The following is a 15423-nucleotide window of genomic DNA, read 5'->3' on the forward strand; positions in this document are numbered from 1 at the left end:
AAGCAAAACATTTAATCAGATCAATAGTCCCATTGAACTCAATGAGACTACTCACATCATGCTTAAAGTCTACCACGCGTTTCAGTGCTTTGCTGGATCGGGCCTTAGATGCATCTCTGGGTGCTTGGGACATGTTGTTGGTATCACAACACATGACAAAACAAAGTTTAAAATAGGGAACCCAGCATGTACAGGTTATTCCAGTGCTCATGGTCTACTAACGCCTATCTATTATTACACATGTATAGTACATGAATACATGGAATTATATCAGAGCAGAAATCACTAAATTATTCCTGTTTTTGACTTTCCTAAAAAAAGGGTGTGTTTTTCAGGTTTCATTCCATATATTGCAATACTCTGTTTCCCTGTACTGTGGTTTTGGTTTGACTACATCCTTAAAATGATCACTGATGATTCAACATGCAACCTCTTCTGCAGTTGGTATTAGAGAGTCTTCTTTCTATTTGTCTTTTCTGGGCTGCAGGCTCACTCTTTATTGCTCTCATGTTCATCCCTGGAATGTTGTAAAGGAAGTGACAATCATGTAAAGATGCACCAATGTTTTGAATAGCTCCCATATCAGCCAGAACCTGACTTGACCTCAATTCAATTTGAAGCAAAATAAAATCTCTACCTGAGGCAGTGCCTGAGTGAAGAGGATGAAAACAAATCCCTATAAGTGATGTCAAGGACTGTGACATTCTACTTCCAAGTTTCAAAGTTGAAAAAGGGTAAAATCATTCTCAGGCTCCCACATGCTTATTTTTAAACTAGTGCATGTAGTGGACAGGGTCAGCTCAAGGTCAAAATTTTAGATGAGGCTCTGTAATTTGCCTTCGTGCGCTTATTAATTAAGGTTTCAGAGTAGCAGCTGTGTTAGTCTGTATCCGCAAAAAGAACAGGAGTACTTGTGGCACCTTAGAGACTAACAAATTTATTTCAGCATGAGCTTTCGTGACCTACAGCTCACTTTTTCAGATGTTCCATTCTATGCATCCGAAGAAGTGAGCTGTAGCTCACGACAGCTCATGCTGAAATAAATTTGTTAGTCTCTAAGGTGCCACAAGGACTCCTGTTCTTTTTAATAATTAAGGTAACTTCTGGATGTTCCTTCAGTGCTCTGCTGTGGCTGGCAACCTGTTCAGCAAATTCCTTCTGTAAGGTTTGAGGCCTTTTTTCTGTAGTCACATTAGGAGAGCAGCAGTCATAAGCCAAGAAACAGAAAGTCACATCCTTACATTCCCGCTAAATTATACCAAAACAATGTAATATTGGGCTGTTCAGAACTTACTCCTGTCCTAATGGTATCCTCCATCACCAGATAAAGAAGCAGATGTTTAAAGAGAACTTTGTTTGATAGCATTCTGTCTGGAAAGGAACTACTTAACAACTGTCATGATTGTGAAATCTATACTTCTTTATTGTTTTGTCTTTATGGACCCTACTTCTCTATTGTTTATCTGTATGGTCTCTTTAATTGTTTGTCAGTTGCATAACTAATTTTGCAAGATTTAAATTGACTAAGGTGGGGGTAAAATTGGTTAAAGAATTGTTTCACAATATGTTAGGATTGGTCAAAGAACTATTTTGTAGAACTTTTGTTTAAAATGTTTCGTTAAAGTATAACTAAGTAGGTCTCAAGTTTAATTACTAGGGTCCAGAAGGAAGTTCTTTGGACTCTAACTCCAGGACACAGCCCAAGATCAGAGCTGCCAGACCTCAACACCTTCCAATCACACTGTGCAGAAGCTGGAGCATACAGATGACCTGATCCTGGCTGTCAGGAAACGTTCGTCTGCCTTATTGGGACTGGTGAGGGTTGTATTCTGTTTTGATAACTGTTAATAAATAGAGGTTAAGTATATTACTCTGTAAGGCTCTTTCACTGGTAAAAGGCCCCTCAAACCTACAGAAGATTAGGACCTGAGCCCACAGAAGGGTAAGGGTGGATATGCCACTTCCCACAGCTCCCATTGGCCAGGAATTGCAAACAGGTGACCATGCCTGAGGACGGTCAATGTAAACAAACTCTCATGGCCCACAGTGGATTACCCTGATGGGCCACATGCAAACGATGGGCTGCAGGTTGCCCATCACTGATCTAAAGCAACACTCCTGGTTTGTAAAATCCTGTTTTGTAGGTTACAGATAAATTGTTTGTTTTTGTTTTAACTAACAATCCACTAACAATGCCACTAACAATCAGTTTGAATCTTCCATTCAAAGTTGTGAAACTGACAGACGCTTTTTGCCAGACACATGTAACTAGTGTTGTTTGACTTTGGTATTTAGCATTTAATCCTTGAGGTACCTCAATGCTTTATAAAGACCTTCAATATCTTTTTGAAGACCACGTCTGTGGCTGTGGCATGGGCAGTCAGAACCAGGAGACTGGGGAGAGATTCCGAATTTTATTTTATTTTTTTTGGTAACAAATAGCAGATAAGAGCTGCAGTAAAAGAATAAAATAGCAGATAAGAGCTGCAGGGGTGAGATGCACAAAGAAGCAATGTTAAGAACACTGAGCCTTAAAGTGGCTCTAAGTGATCAGAATGTTAGTTTGATAAGAGTACATGAAAACTCTAATAGTACAAAATAAACAATTACACACTATATACTATATGGTCAATATACTGTTATAGAAGTTAAACTATAGAAGAAATGTGTGTTTTCCCGTGACGTATGTAGTATATATTGGAGAAGGTGTAAAACAAATGTAAACAAAACCTGCTACTTAATTAAAATTCTGAAAGCCACGATAGTTTGTGTTTTTCTTTTTCAGATTGCTATGTGCTTTAAAAACAAACAAAGCAGACAAACAAAAAGAAAAACAAGGGAAAACAGGTATTTTAAATGTGTAATGGGCCCAGTGAACCTTGTGGGAAAAGGCCAGCCCAACAGTATACCAGGTTAAAAAAAAAATGTCAACGAAACAAAACAGGCCATGGTTAAAATGGCTCCATTCCTCACAACTGAAAGCATGGAAGGGGGCTAGAAAATTGTTTAGTTTATTTTTCAAAATCTCAAAGGAAAAACTAAAAACTAGTGGTGTCTGTGTTAATCACTGAGCTGATGGAGGAGGAAAGATCTGCTTATAGATGGTAGAACAAAGACGTTGCAGATAATGGTCAGCAAACAGACTACTTGTAAGCAAGAAGGCTCCAGGAAAGGGGTCAAGCCTGAGAATAAGAGGGACAACTTAACCCTACGTGGAAAAAACAAACTGTGTGTGTACAGTGCTGAAATCTGGAGACAGATACAAAAGGGGTCCCTAATTATATAATTAAATTAAAGTCTATGCAAAGATTCCAAGAGGTTATTAAACACACTGGCCTCAAAGACAAATTGTCTAAATAAAAGGCATGGTATAACCAGATACCTATAAACACCCACTTGTAATACGTTTGATGCTAATGTTATTGTTAATATTAAACTTTGGAATAAATGTCATGTTAATAAGTAACCTTGTAATAATGTGTAATGTATATGGTTTTGGGGAAAAAACTTTAAGCATGCTAGAAATGATAATTGGAAACATACCTCATGTTAAAAAGCCTTGCAGTAATAATGCATTTCAGCTATTATCTGTAAATAAACTGTAAACTTGGCACAGCAGAGAAACCATTACAGACCTGGTCTGCTGTATGAAAAGGGAAACTGAGGTACATCATCTCCTGAATGTCATGAGTGAACTGTGGGATAATTCACCCTAAACCCTTAAAAGGTAGAAGCCAATAAAATCTGGCCTGTCTATAAAACAAAAACACAGGAAAGTATGGGGGATAATTCCTCTGTTTTACCTGCAGTCAGCAAGGAGACTTGTAAAAAGAAGAGGGTATTTTAAGCAATAATCTGCAGCCCCCTTAAAGAGGATAGAAAAATGTTCTTTTTGTCTTTCAGAACTTCAGGAAAAGCTGGCACCAGCTGAAGAGCAACCCCAAATACTATGGAGCTACTGTCACAACGAAGACTGTGTTTTGTGTTTTGTGTTGTTTGTCTTGTTGCTAGCATTGTTGTATATTGTGTTAAAAAAAAATGAGATACTGCATTAGGCAGAAAAGGATTGGTGAGCTCTTTTCCTGTATTTACAGAAACAAATATTGCAGAAGAGCAGAGGTCAAGGAACACTAGTCTGTTCACATGGCTCATAGTCATCCTGTGATCAATCAAAACACTAAGCTCTTTCTCCTGCCCTGTCACTTCCAACTGATAAGTGCCAAACTTATAGCAGAAATTCTCATTGTTAGTCCCTAAATGCATGACTTTGCACTTTGAGCTATTAAATATCATCCCATTTTTATTACTCCAGTTTCCAAGGTCATCCAGATCTTCTTGTATGGTATTCTGGTCCTCCTCAGTATTGGCAATACCTCCCAACTTTGTGCCATCTGCAAATTTTATTAGCACACTCCCGCTTTTTGTGCCAAGATTTGTAATAAAAGTGTTAAATAAGGTTGGTCCCAAGACTGATCCTTGAGGAACTCCACTAGTAAGCTCCCTCTAGACTGACAGCTCGCCATTCAGTGTGACCTGTTGTAGCTCTCCCTTTAACCAGCTCCTTTAATAATAATGGCTTTGGTAAAAGGTGGGGACTGTAGGGTCTGAGGCATTAGGACAGCCGCAGCCATGAGTCAAGCAGCAGAAAGTCACATCCTCACATTCCCTCTAAATTATATCAAAACAATGTAATTGGGCAGTTAAGAAGGGGCTCCTGTCCTAATGATACCCACCATTACCAGATAAAGAAGCAGATCTTAAGATATTTAAATAAAACTTTCATAGCCTTGTGTCTGGCAAGGAATCACTTATCAACAGTTGTGACAGTGAAATCCATACTTCTATTGTTTTGCCTTTATGGTCCCAACTTCTCTATTGTTTATTTGTATGGTCTCTGATTCTTTAATTGTTTCTGACTGTTGCATAACTAATTTTGCAAGATTTAAATCAACGAAGTTGGTGGGGTATGATTGGTTAAATAATTGGTTTGCAATATGTTAGGATTGCTCAAGAATTATTTTGTCGCACTTTAGTTTTAAATAATTGGTTAAGATATAACTAAGCACGACTCAAGTTTAACTATATAAACTGGGGTCCAAAAGAAAGTTCTCTGGAACCTAACTCCAGGACAGAGCCCAGGATCAGAGCTGCCAAATCTCAACATCTTGCCAACTGTATCATGCAGAAGTTGGAATCCCTGGCCAACCTGATTCTGTCTGGCCATCAGGAAAATTCTGTTTGCCTTATTGGGAGTGGTGAGTATTGTATGTTTAGCGTGTGTATTGTTTTGGTGATAAACAGAGGTTAAGGATATTACTGTGTAAGCCTCTGTTACTGTTAAAAGGCCCCTCAAACTCACAGAAGGTTATGCCCTGAGCCCAGGGAAGGGTAATGATGGCCCTGAGCCCTAGGAACAGGGTAAGGGTAGGTGCCTTTTATCTGAAGCCTTAGGAACTGAGAAAGGGTTAGGGGTGTTTAAATTAGCCAAGTTATACCTTGAGTCCACCCAAGGGTAAAGGTGGGGGTCCTTAGTGTGTGCAGGTAATACTTGTACTGTAGCCCCTTCTGGAATACGCACATGTATGTGGTGCAGTCACAGGGGACTGCCATAGGCAGCCTTCATGTGGGCTAGCTCTTCTCTTACAGTAACAGCTGTGAATAGTGAGCAATAGGGAGCAACTGTGGTGATGATAAATTCACTCTTCTTTACCTGGCTGTTCTGAGTAGTGAAGAACCGCATTGCTCCCAAAGGCTATGTAAATTAGCTCTCCACAACTCATAAACCGCCCGTCATAAATTGTACATTTGGTTCTGCTGGGCACCTATATAATTGCTCTTGAGACTGGCCTTTCCCCCTTTAAGATCGGTTTGGTCTCTACCACTGTCCAGGTGGTACCTCAGCTCTGTAGTATTCTTTGCATCTTGTATGCTCCAGGCCCAAGGATTTTCCATAGGTCAGGCATGCAAATACCTACATACAGTATGTGTGCGCACACAATTATTTGCAGCACCACATTGCACCCAAACTCATGTGTTCTTGACCACCAGAGTCTATAACATGCTATAGTTTAGTTACTACTTAGTACACACAACTAATTCCCACTCTAAGGGCAGGTCTACACTACAGGGCTCAGTCGACCTAAGTTACGCAACTTCAGCTATATGAATAATGTAGCTGGAGGCAACATACATTAGGTCAACCTTTTGAATTGTCTACAAGGTTTCTCAAACAGGGGTCGCCGCTTGTGTAGGGAAAGCCCCTGGGGGGCCGGGCCAGTGTGTTTACCTGCTCTGTCTGCAGGTCCGGCCGATTGTGGCTCCCACTGGCCACAAATTGCTGCTCTGGGCCAATGGGAGCTGCTGGAAAAGTAGTTTCAAAGAAATTGGATTTTTCTATGGGTTCAACCCAAACTGACACATTTTGGTTTGTTGAACTGAACAAAAACATTTCAGTTTCAGCTACTTTCACATGAAATGGCATCTTCCTCAGCTGCCGCCGTTACTCAGAGGAGATGTAGCTTGGACACTTCATGCCCCCATTCTCTCCTATTGGCCAGGCTCCTTGGCTGTAGTACATCTCTCATGAGGGAATTTCCTGTCACTGAATCACATGCTTTGTCAGGAGAGGTGCAGTGTATCATGAAAGATGTAGTTTGGCCAGAGATCCTGGCCCATATGGAAGAATAAGGGCATGAGGTAACTGAACTACAACTCCCATGAGGCACCACAGCACCTTAGTCAGATGCAGTTTAACATCAAACTGATTGGAAATGTTCTGACATTTCTGAATTGAATTTTTCTGGAACTTTTCATTCTGTGAAAGTGGTTTGTTATTTTGACTTTTCACCCTCATTTCATCATCACGGTTCAGAAGTTTCAATTTTCACTCAGCTCTAGTTATTTCTGCTATGAAGCTATGCCTCAGAAGGCATGATGGCTTATGAAGCTCCCACTGAGGTTATGCAGTCCCAAGCCACCCTATAACACAGAGCCACACCTTCATGCCAAATAGAGTCCTGAATGTATACTGTAGCAAGGGCAGAATTAAAAATTGATATCAGATTCTGCAGCAGAAAATTCAATATGTTATTTAAGGAAATAGTGTTAGCAAATGTAGTCATAGTTCATATTTTATAGAAGTATCATTTAAATGAGGCCTTTATTATTTGATTTGTCAGCTTCCCACCTCCCCCAGATAGAATCAATACAAAATAATAATAAAATAACTCTAGATAAAATAAGACTTCAACTTTTTATCTCTCATCTAGTTTTACAACCAAACATTATAGACACAGAAAGATTTAAAATATAAGGTGTGTTTTATTTTATTTTTGCATTTTCACACAAATTTACAATTTCAGGAAGACTGTTTTTTGTGTGTGGGTGAGGGGGAGGCGTTATTTGGTTAATGTACTTGATTGAGGTTTAGAGGATCTTGGTTAAATTCCAGGCTCTTGTGACTTTGTGTGTGATTTCAGGTAACATCTCTGTGACTGAGTTTCCCATCTGTAATTAGAACATAAGAATGACCATACTGAGTCAGACCAAAGGTCCATCTAGCCCAGCATCCTGTCTTCTGACAGTGGCCATTGCCAGGTGCCCCTGAGGGAATGAACAGAACAGGTAATCATCAGGTGATCCATGCCTAGTCACCCATTCCCAGCTTCTGGCAAACAGAGGCAAGGGACACCATCTCTGTCCATCCTGGCAAATAGCCACTGACGGACCTATCCTCCAACTTATCTAGTTCTTTTTTTAACCCTGTTATAGTCTTGATCTTCAAAACATCCTCTGGCAAAGAGTTTCACAGACTGATTGTGCATGCGTAAGTCCTATTAACATTAAGTGAAAAAATATTTCCTTTTGTTTGTTTTAAACTGCTGCCTAATAATTTCATTTGGTGACCCCTAGTTCTTGTATTATAAAAAGGAGTAAATAATACTTTGTTTCTCCCATACTTTTTTTGTCTTGTCTATTTATAAGGTACTGTATGCTTTTTGGAGCATGGACTCTTATTATGTATATGTACAGCATCTAACACAATAAGGTGTTGACATCAGTTGGGCCTCTAGGCACTTCTGTAATACAAATTATATATATTAATAATACCAGATCTAATCTGAGACCAAATTTACCCAAATACCATAAGAAAAACTATATTTCCATTGAAACTATACAAAAAATCTTGTGAGCATTTCAACTGGGATAGCTCCAGACACTTCAATGATTACATCTGAGGTTAACAGTCAGCAGAATAAAGACAATTAAAGTCAAATATTTTCATTCAATATTGTGGGATCAATTTGTTTTTTGGTTTATTTTTGTTTAGGAGAGGAGCTCCCGAATTCTGTGTTGCTTAGTGTAAGAGAACATCAGCACATTGTATTTTTACAAACCAGGAATGAGAATGAATGCAACTGAGAGCCGACAATTGAAACTCTGCCACAGTGCTCTGTGGGCTGTCTGAAATCTAGCAGCAGCAGGGGAGTGTTTCTAGGTACTGTTGCAGAAGAGTATCTGAGTGTGGGGGTGCTGTGAAGATAGCAGAGTGGCAGTTAGAATGGCACCAAGTGTGCTGGGGAGTACATGATAGAGCACTAATTGCTACACTCTGTGACAGAGTGAAGCATATGTTCTCCCCACCCCTGTGCAAACTGTGGTCTGACAGCGGCAATGAAAGTAGGGTAGGATTTGCCATGCCTTGTTAAGATGTGAGCTCCATGGTTCTGTCCCCATTTTCATTGGATTTTTACTTTCCTCCATTCCACCACTGCAACTTTTTTTCTCCTAAGCAAAACCAGGATGAAGTGATAACTAACTTTAGAACCTATGAATAATTGATACCAAATGATTCCTCTATCTAACTGATCAGTCTAATTTAGTCTTTGGTATTTCTGAGGCACCTTTTAATCTTTGGTCTGGTTTTTCAGAGGAACTGAAGATGCTCAACACCAGCTGAAATCAGTGGGAACTCTGGATGTTTAGCACCCTGGAGAATCATGCCCCTTGAAGCTAAGCATTGATGCCAAGTCAAAAAAAGTTGGCCTTTCCCTGCTGTACGAGTTTTATGGTCTGACCACTCCTGGTAAATTCTATATGCTGTTTTGAAATTTCACTGGGCTTGTATCATCACATTCTGTCAAGTTTTGAGATATTTACTGTACTTTTGGATTTATGACATAAGGTAAATTAGAGCCAAATCAAGGATGTTACAAGTAGAGATATCATCTGGAGACTAAGGAGAGATGAACTGGCTTCGATAGCAGGGGGAAAAAAGCTTGAACCTTTGTCAGAACTTTATGTAAGATCTTTTGAGGCTTGAAAATGTTATGACTAGTATTCCCCTTAAATTATGTTTTGTCCCTCTCCACTCCCGTCTTTCTTCAAGAACTAGAAATAAAACTGGCCACAAGGTAGGCTATTCTTGCAGTATTTCTTAATCAACTAGAAGCAAGAAGGACCAGATGTCTCTTCATCTCATTCCTATCAGATCTTCAAATCACCTTTGCAGACCCAAGGCGATGAGGTACCGGTATCTCAGATAAGCTAAATATTCAGTGTGGAATCCTGGCTCCATTTAAGTCAATTGGATGGTTGTCATTGTCTTAAATGATGCAAAGATTTCACCATTTTGGATGCTTCTCCAAATAAACAACAAATGTACTTTCTGAAGTTCACCCATCTCTATATAAGATATAGAACTGGCTTTCAGAAAAGATGGATTCAATCCAGTTTTGCCAATGACTTATTCTGTGGCCTCCTGCAGATTATTGAACGTCTCCATACCCCATTTTGACAGTGGAGATTTTGATACTTAACCACTTTTGTAAAGTGCTTTGAGATTGAAAGAAGAAAAGTACTAAATTATATTAATAATAAATTATAGCATAGGAGATTAAAACAGGCATAGTGTATTTTAACTCAGGACCAAGTGAAATTTCTATTTAAGCACTTTCATTCAAAGAAACTACGTCTTTTGTTTCCCATGTGATGGTCTGGTTTTGGAGAACATTAAATTGTGATCAGTTGTGTCTTATGCAAAAAAAAAAAAAAAAAGTAGACCATATGTAAAAACAATCTAACATATTTTATACGACACCTAGCTCTTGGTATCTAAGTGCACCCTTCTCCTATGTGTAATGCCAAATGCTGATTCAATCACAGTTTAAAAAATTGGTGTGTGTATTGGAGGATCAAAATGAGGTCTGGAGGAAGAAGGTGGATGGTGTTTCAGTCACACCAGGACTGATGTTGCTTTCCTCCCTTTTTTTATTTGCTGCAATCCTACATGTTCTGCAGTCTGTATAAAATTACACTGGCCCCTTACCTTCCATAGCATCTTTTACATTTCTTTCCAAAATGCACTGGATTTTATTAAATTTATTACAAGTTCCTCAGGCTAGGGACGAGGACTAAAATAAAGACCTTTATTAAACATTTGAATCCATGTTTTTAATCACCCAGCTGCCCCCTTTACAATATGCCTGGGTTCTATAGTGATGAAGCTATCAGTAAAGAAATACGGAGTGTTGTGTTTTTTTTTTTAACATGCTAAAAGCTTTTGCCGAGACCACTGCACAATGCACCCATTTCAACCCCTGAAAATTGCCTTAATTTCAGTTTCAGAATAAAATTAAATGCAAAATTTCCAGTTATTAGAAAATAAGCCATTTATTGTGAGGTTCTGACACAATCAGCTAAGGGCTTGTATAATACGAGCTTGTACTGTGTGCCTATTTAAAGGGATTGGAGATCATCATTCTTTATAATCCAGTGTGGTATTTTATTCCATCACTAGCAGCTTAATTTATTTCTTTTACTATTTGTTCTTTTTCTTTCTCTCTGCCAAAAAATCAATAGCACTCAATGAGCAAAACTGAGCTGTTCAGTAATCTAACTGAAGCGGCTTTTTGTTGTTTTTCAGAAGATATTGACCTGGTTCTTACATTGGTTTAATTTAATTAACAAGCCCTTTGGTGACTAAAATTGTACAGAAGAAACAGTAAATACCAAGTGTATTGTAACCAGTCCATGCTACCATCATTGCAACCCAGATTTTATGAGCCATAATTTAGGCCATGATCAGCTTTTAGCTGTAGACAATAGCAAAAGCCTAGTAATATAGATCTGTATCTTGGTCACCGATCCATGCAGATTATCACTGCCAGGGGCAGCAAGAACAGCCTGCACAACTATGGAGAAGTGTGGTTAAGAATTATTGTCTTTCACTTAGATTGTCTTTACCCCAGGCATATCCCTTAATATCCCCTCCATACGTGCACAATACTTCTGCAGTTTTAGTGAAACATAGATCACAGTTCCTAAATCTGATATTAACCAGATGTGGAGAGCTTGCGTAAGGCCCCTCATGCTGTAAATTGTTCATCCAAAGGAGGAAGAGGGATCTGATAATCCCAAACAGAGTTAAGCATAAACAGGCATTGCGAGAGGCAGACCAGGAGAGGAATTACTGGCTGCTACTCTGAAACCTGTGTTTGCATGGGGATACCAGGGCCTAGAATTCTTGCACTGGGGATACAGAGAGGCTGGATCAGGTGGGAATGGGTTGCAGGTCTATGGCTTGTGAGTGAGTTGGGTGTGTTGGATTGCAACCTCCCACTGCCCCACAAAACGCCTATATTTTGTGCTGTGTATCTGGATTCCACCCAAAGGCCCTGATCATGCTCTCATTCAAGTTAATAGCAAAGCTTTGATTGACTTCAATGAAACAGGATCAGGCTTTATGAGAAGTCATATAGTGAATGGATATTGCCTGACCTTTCATCCAGTAGGTCTAAACAGGTATCTAGGTGTATTAGATCATGCTATGAAATAGCTAGATTAGATTCACCCATTCAAATTAGAGCCCACTTCACCAGGGCTCAGGAAGCTTCTGCAGCTTCTGTAAGAAACATCCCTACCTCAGAAATTTGTAGGTTAGCAACATAACTAGAATGTGTTTTATGCTACATATACCAGGTAACATATCTCTGTAAAGGTCATGATCTACTGAATCTATTCATTCTATTTGTATGCATATATCATTTTTGTATTTGAAGTTATGAATATTGGATACTTGTTTGATTCTAAGTAGGCTGTAGTGAAGCGGTTGGTCAGCTTCCTGAGAAAAGACCATTTTCAATAAGTGCTCCATCAAGAAACACTTAAGCCAACAATGAACTTGGAGACACCAATCCACATGTGAGCTTTCCCAGGAATGTGGCTTGGCTGGTAAGGAATTCAGTCATGCATGGACATGTGACTTGCCCAGGTGACTCCAAACCTCCATTTTGTAGCTGGACTTCACATAGGAGAAAGGAGGGGGTCTCCAACCACAAGAGAAAGTCTATTTAAACCCTGGGGATCCCCCTCCATTTGGTCTTCATCTGGCTAAAGAGAGAGCCCCTCCACCCCAAAAGATACGTGAAAGAAACTGGAAAAAGGACAGTGACTGCAACGGGTGTGAGTGATTGCTGGACCCAGACTAAAAGGAGATTAGTCTGTAAAAGGAAGCAGTCTGGAACTGCTGAGATTATCTGTATTCAGTTTGATTAGACATAAATTTGCATGTTTTATTTTGCTTGACGACTTACTTTGTTCTGTCCGTTACTACTTGGAACCACTTAAATCCTACTTTCTGTATTTAATAAAATCACTTTTTACATTAACTCAGTATGTGTTAATATCTGGGTGGGCAAGCAGCTGTGCATATCTCTTATCAGTGTTATAGAGGGTGAACAATTTATGAGTTTACCCTGCATAAGCTTTATACAGGGTAAAATGGATTTATTTGGGTTTAGACCCCATTGGGAGTTGGGCATCTGAGTGTTAAAGACAAGAACGCTTCTGTAAGCTGCTTTCAGGTAAACCTGCAGCTGTTAGGGGCTGTGATTCAGACCTGGGTCTGGGTTTGCAGTGGGCTAGCGAGTCTGGCTCAAACCAGGCAGGGCACTAAAGTCCTAAGCTGACAGGGCAGGGAAGGCAGGGGCAGAAATAATCTTGGCACATCAGCTGGCAACTCCCAAGGCAGGTTCTGTGATCCAACCCATCACAAGGACGTCTGGCATCAGGGCCGATGCAGTCACCTAGGGTGGCAAGTGGTTGGGGGCGCTCAGGGTCATCCTCAGGCATAGGCAGCTGGGTAGGGCACCTGAAAATTTGGGGCACCACTGGGTCTTAGTGTCCATCTTGCTATCTTTCCTATCCCTCTTCTGACCCTTCCTGCAGGCTCTGAGCCTTCCTGGGAAGGGGATCTAGTAGTTAAAAGAGAAAAAGTCTCCAGCCTGCCAGACATATTAGCACAACACTGAAACTGTCAAAGTCTCCAGCCTGCCAGACATATTAGCACAACACAAACTGTCAAAGAGCCATTCGAGGAGTAATGAAGACACTTAACAGGCATTTGCCAACCCTCAGGTATCTACTGTCAGTTTCTGAGTGTACTGACAAAAACAGTTGTGCATTACGGTAATATTTACTCAGAACATGTCAGTCTACAGGACCTTAGTTTAAAATTCGCTTTAAAAATATTTAATTAATGAGTTGGTGAAGATTATAAAATCACATCTCTAAAAAATCCTTGCACAGATTTTTAGATGCACAATTATCTTTAGCCTTAAATGCTTGAATCTTCAGACATAAGGCTTTTTTAAATAAATTATTCAAAAGATCTCCCTTATCTAAAATATACATTTTAATTACTATAGTAAAAAAATTTACTTCCAAAGTCTGCCTGTCCTTTCTGACCATCCATTTCTCCCTTCACCCCCTCTCTCCTGCCCGCCTCTCCCCCACCCATTGAAGGAAGCAACAGCCCTTTGCTTCCAGATAGCTGGACAAAGAGTTTCCCTTTTTTATTTCTAACTATCTGATCAACTAGTTTTAAGCAAAATCTGTACCTTAGTAAGATATAAAATCCTTTGTTATATCTAAAATCTTTGGAAATATATTTTTTAAAGTTGGTGAAATTTCAGAAACGTGTATTGTTATGGAGATCACACGCAGTAAATTAGTGTTCCCTTTTTCTAAAAGCAATGAACATTGTTATGAACACACTAAACCTCTGTGACTGATTAATTTAAAATATTGTCTGTTTCCATGAGTTAAATATATAGTAATCTGGAATGATTACTTTATGAAGGTTTAAGAGTACATTTAAAATACAAAATCAGCTTAGAAATACTGATTAAGAAAAATGTAAAACAGAGAAGAGCTGCATCGTATATGCCAGAATATTTAATGTTGTATTCAGCAAGACAACTGACTCACCTTTACTACAAAGTTTTTGCAAATAAATGTCTGACAAACTTCAGGATATATAAAAAAAACCCTGGGACTGACATTTTTTATTCCCAAGTTTAGTGCTTTTAATTAGGTACCTTCTACATGTCCATTCTGCGTGAGGGAGAGGGTACAGGGGTCTCTGCGGGGAACTGTGACTCTCCACCACCGTGAGGCGGGCCAAGCATCTTGTTATTCTTTCTGCCTTGTCTCTCCGCCCCCACCCCCGCCAGACTGCAAGTTCAGGCTCCCGTCAGGCATAGGGGCACCAGTTTAACAATATCGCATAGGGCCCCATAAATCCTAAGGATGGCCCCGGGGGTGCCAAAAAGCAGGGCCCTGGCTCGGCAGGGAGAAGCTGCCTTCTGGAGGCACTGGACAGCCAGAGCATCGGCTTGTGGGCGCGGTGAGCCCCAGGCATGGAGGAGCCGGTGCGGCACAGGGGGGCAGAAGCCCTGCAAAGGCGATGGCTTCACTAGCGGGGAGCAGCCACGCCCCACTGCCCCTTCTGCCCAGGCTATGGTCTGGCGCCCCCACCCAGGGGGCTCCTGCAGGCTGCAACAGATGCGTGTGGACAGAGGCTCCCATGCACCCCCTCCAGCTCCCACTCACCACACTCAGGCGCTGCGGCTCCCGGGCACTTGACCTGCCGTCGGGCACAGGGCCCTGAGCCTGCTCTAGGAAGGGCAGCGACGGTGGCGGCTCACACTCCCAGGAGCCACAGAGTCCAAGCGTGGCGAGGGAGGAGCTGGGGGGGGCACATGGAGGCCTCTTGCTGCATGCATCTGCTGCAGGAGCCCCGAAGAGACCCCAGAATGTGGCTTCTCCTTGCTGAGCTGCTGCAGCGACCCAAGCCCGGCAAAGCCAGTGAGTGGACTCAGGGTGGGGTCTGCCGGGGTGGGGTGGGGAGAGCTCACAGGTGGGCTGTGCACCCTCCAGGAAAGTTCAGGGGGCGAGGAGGGGAGAATCTGGTCTTGGGAGCAGCTCCCTAGGCAGGCTGGCCCCTGGGGTCTATAAAAGCTCATTGAGATTTGCCCCTCAATGAACTGATGTTACGGGTGGTGGGAAGGTGCAAGGTGGAAGTTTCTCCTAGGGCACAAAATATCCTTGCACTGGCCCTGTCTGACACCTACCTCTTGATTA

The 15423-nt window shown here is 40.9% G+C and overlaps 1 long non-coding RNA gene across 1 annotated transcript; it reads left to right on the forward strand.

Moving 5' to 3' along the window:
- Positions 1–1107: 1107 nt before the first annotated feature.
- Positions 1108–11881, forward strand: LOC116837273 (uncharacterized). The gene is made up of 5 exons (XR_004376660.2): positions 1108–1815; positions 2786–2847; positions 3904–5255; positions 7479–7623; positions 8330–11881. It is a non-coding gene; the product is annotated as an uncharacterized LOC116837273 (long non-coding RNA).
- Positions 11882–15423: the final 3542 nt, after the last annotated feature.

This window comes from Chelonoidis abingdonii, chromosome 1 (genome assembly GCF_003597395.2).
Source record: "Chelonoidis abingdonii isolate Lonesome George chromosome 1, CheloAbing_2.0, whole genome shotgun sequence".
In the NCBI taxonomy this organism is placed as follows: domain Eukaryota; kingdom Metazoa; phylum Chordata; order Testudines; family Testudinidae; genus Chelonoidis; species Chelonoidis abingdonii.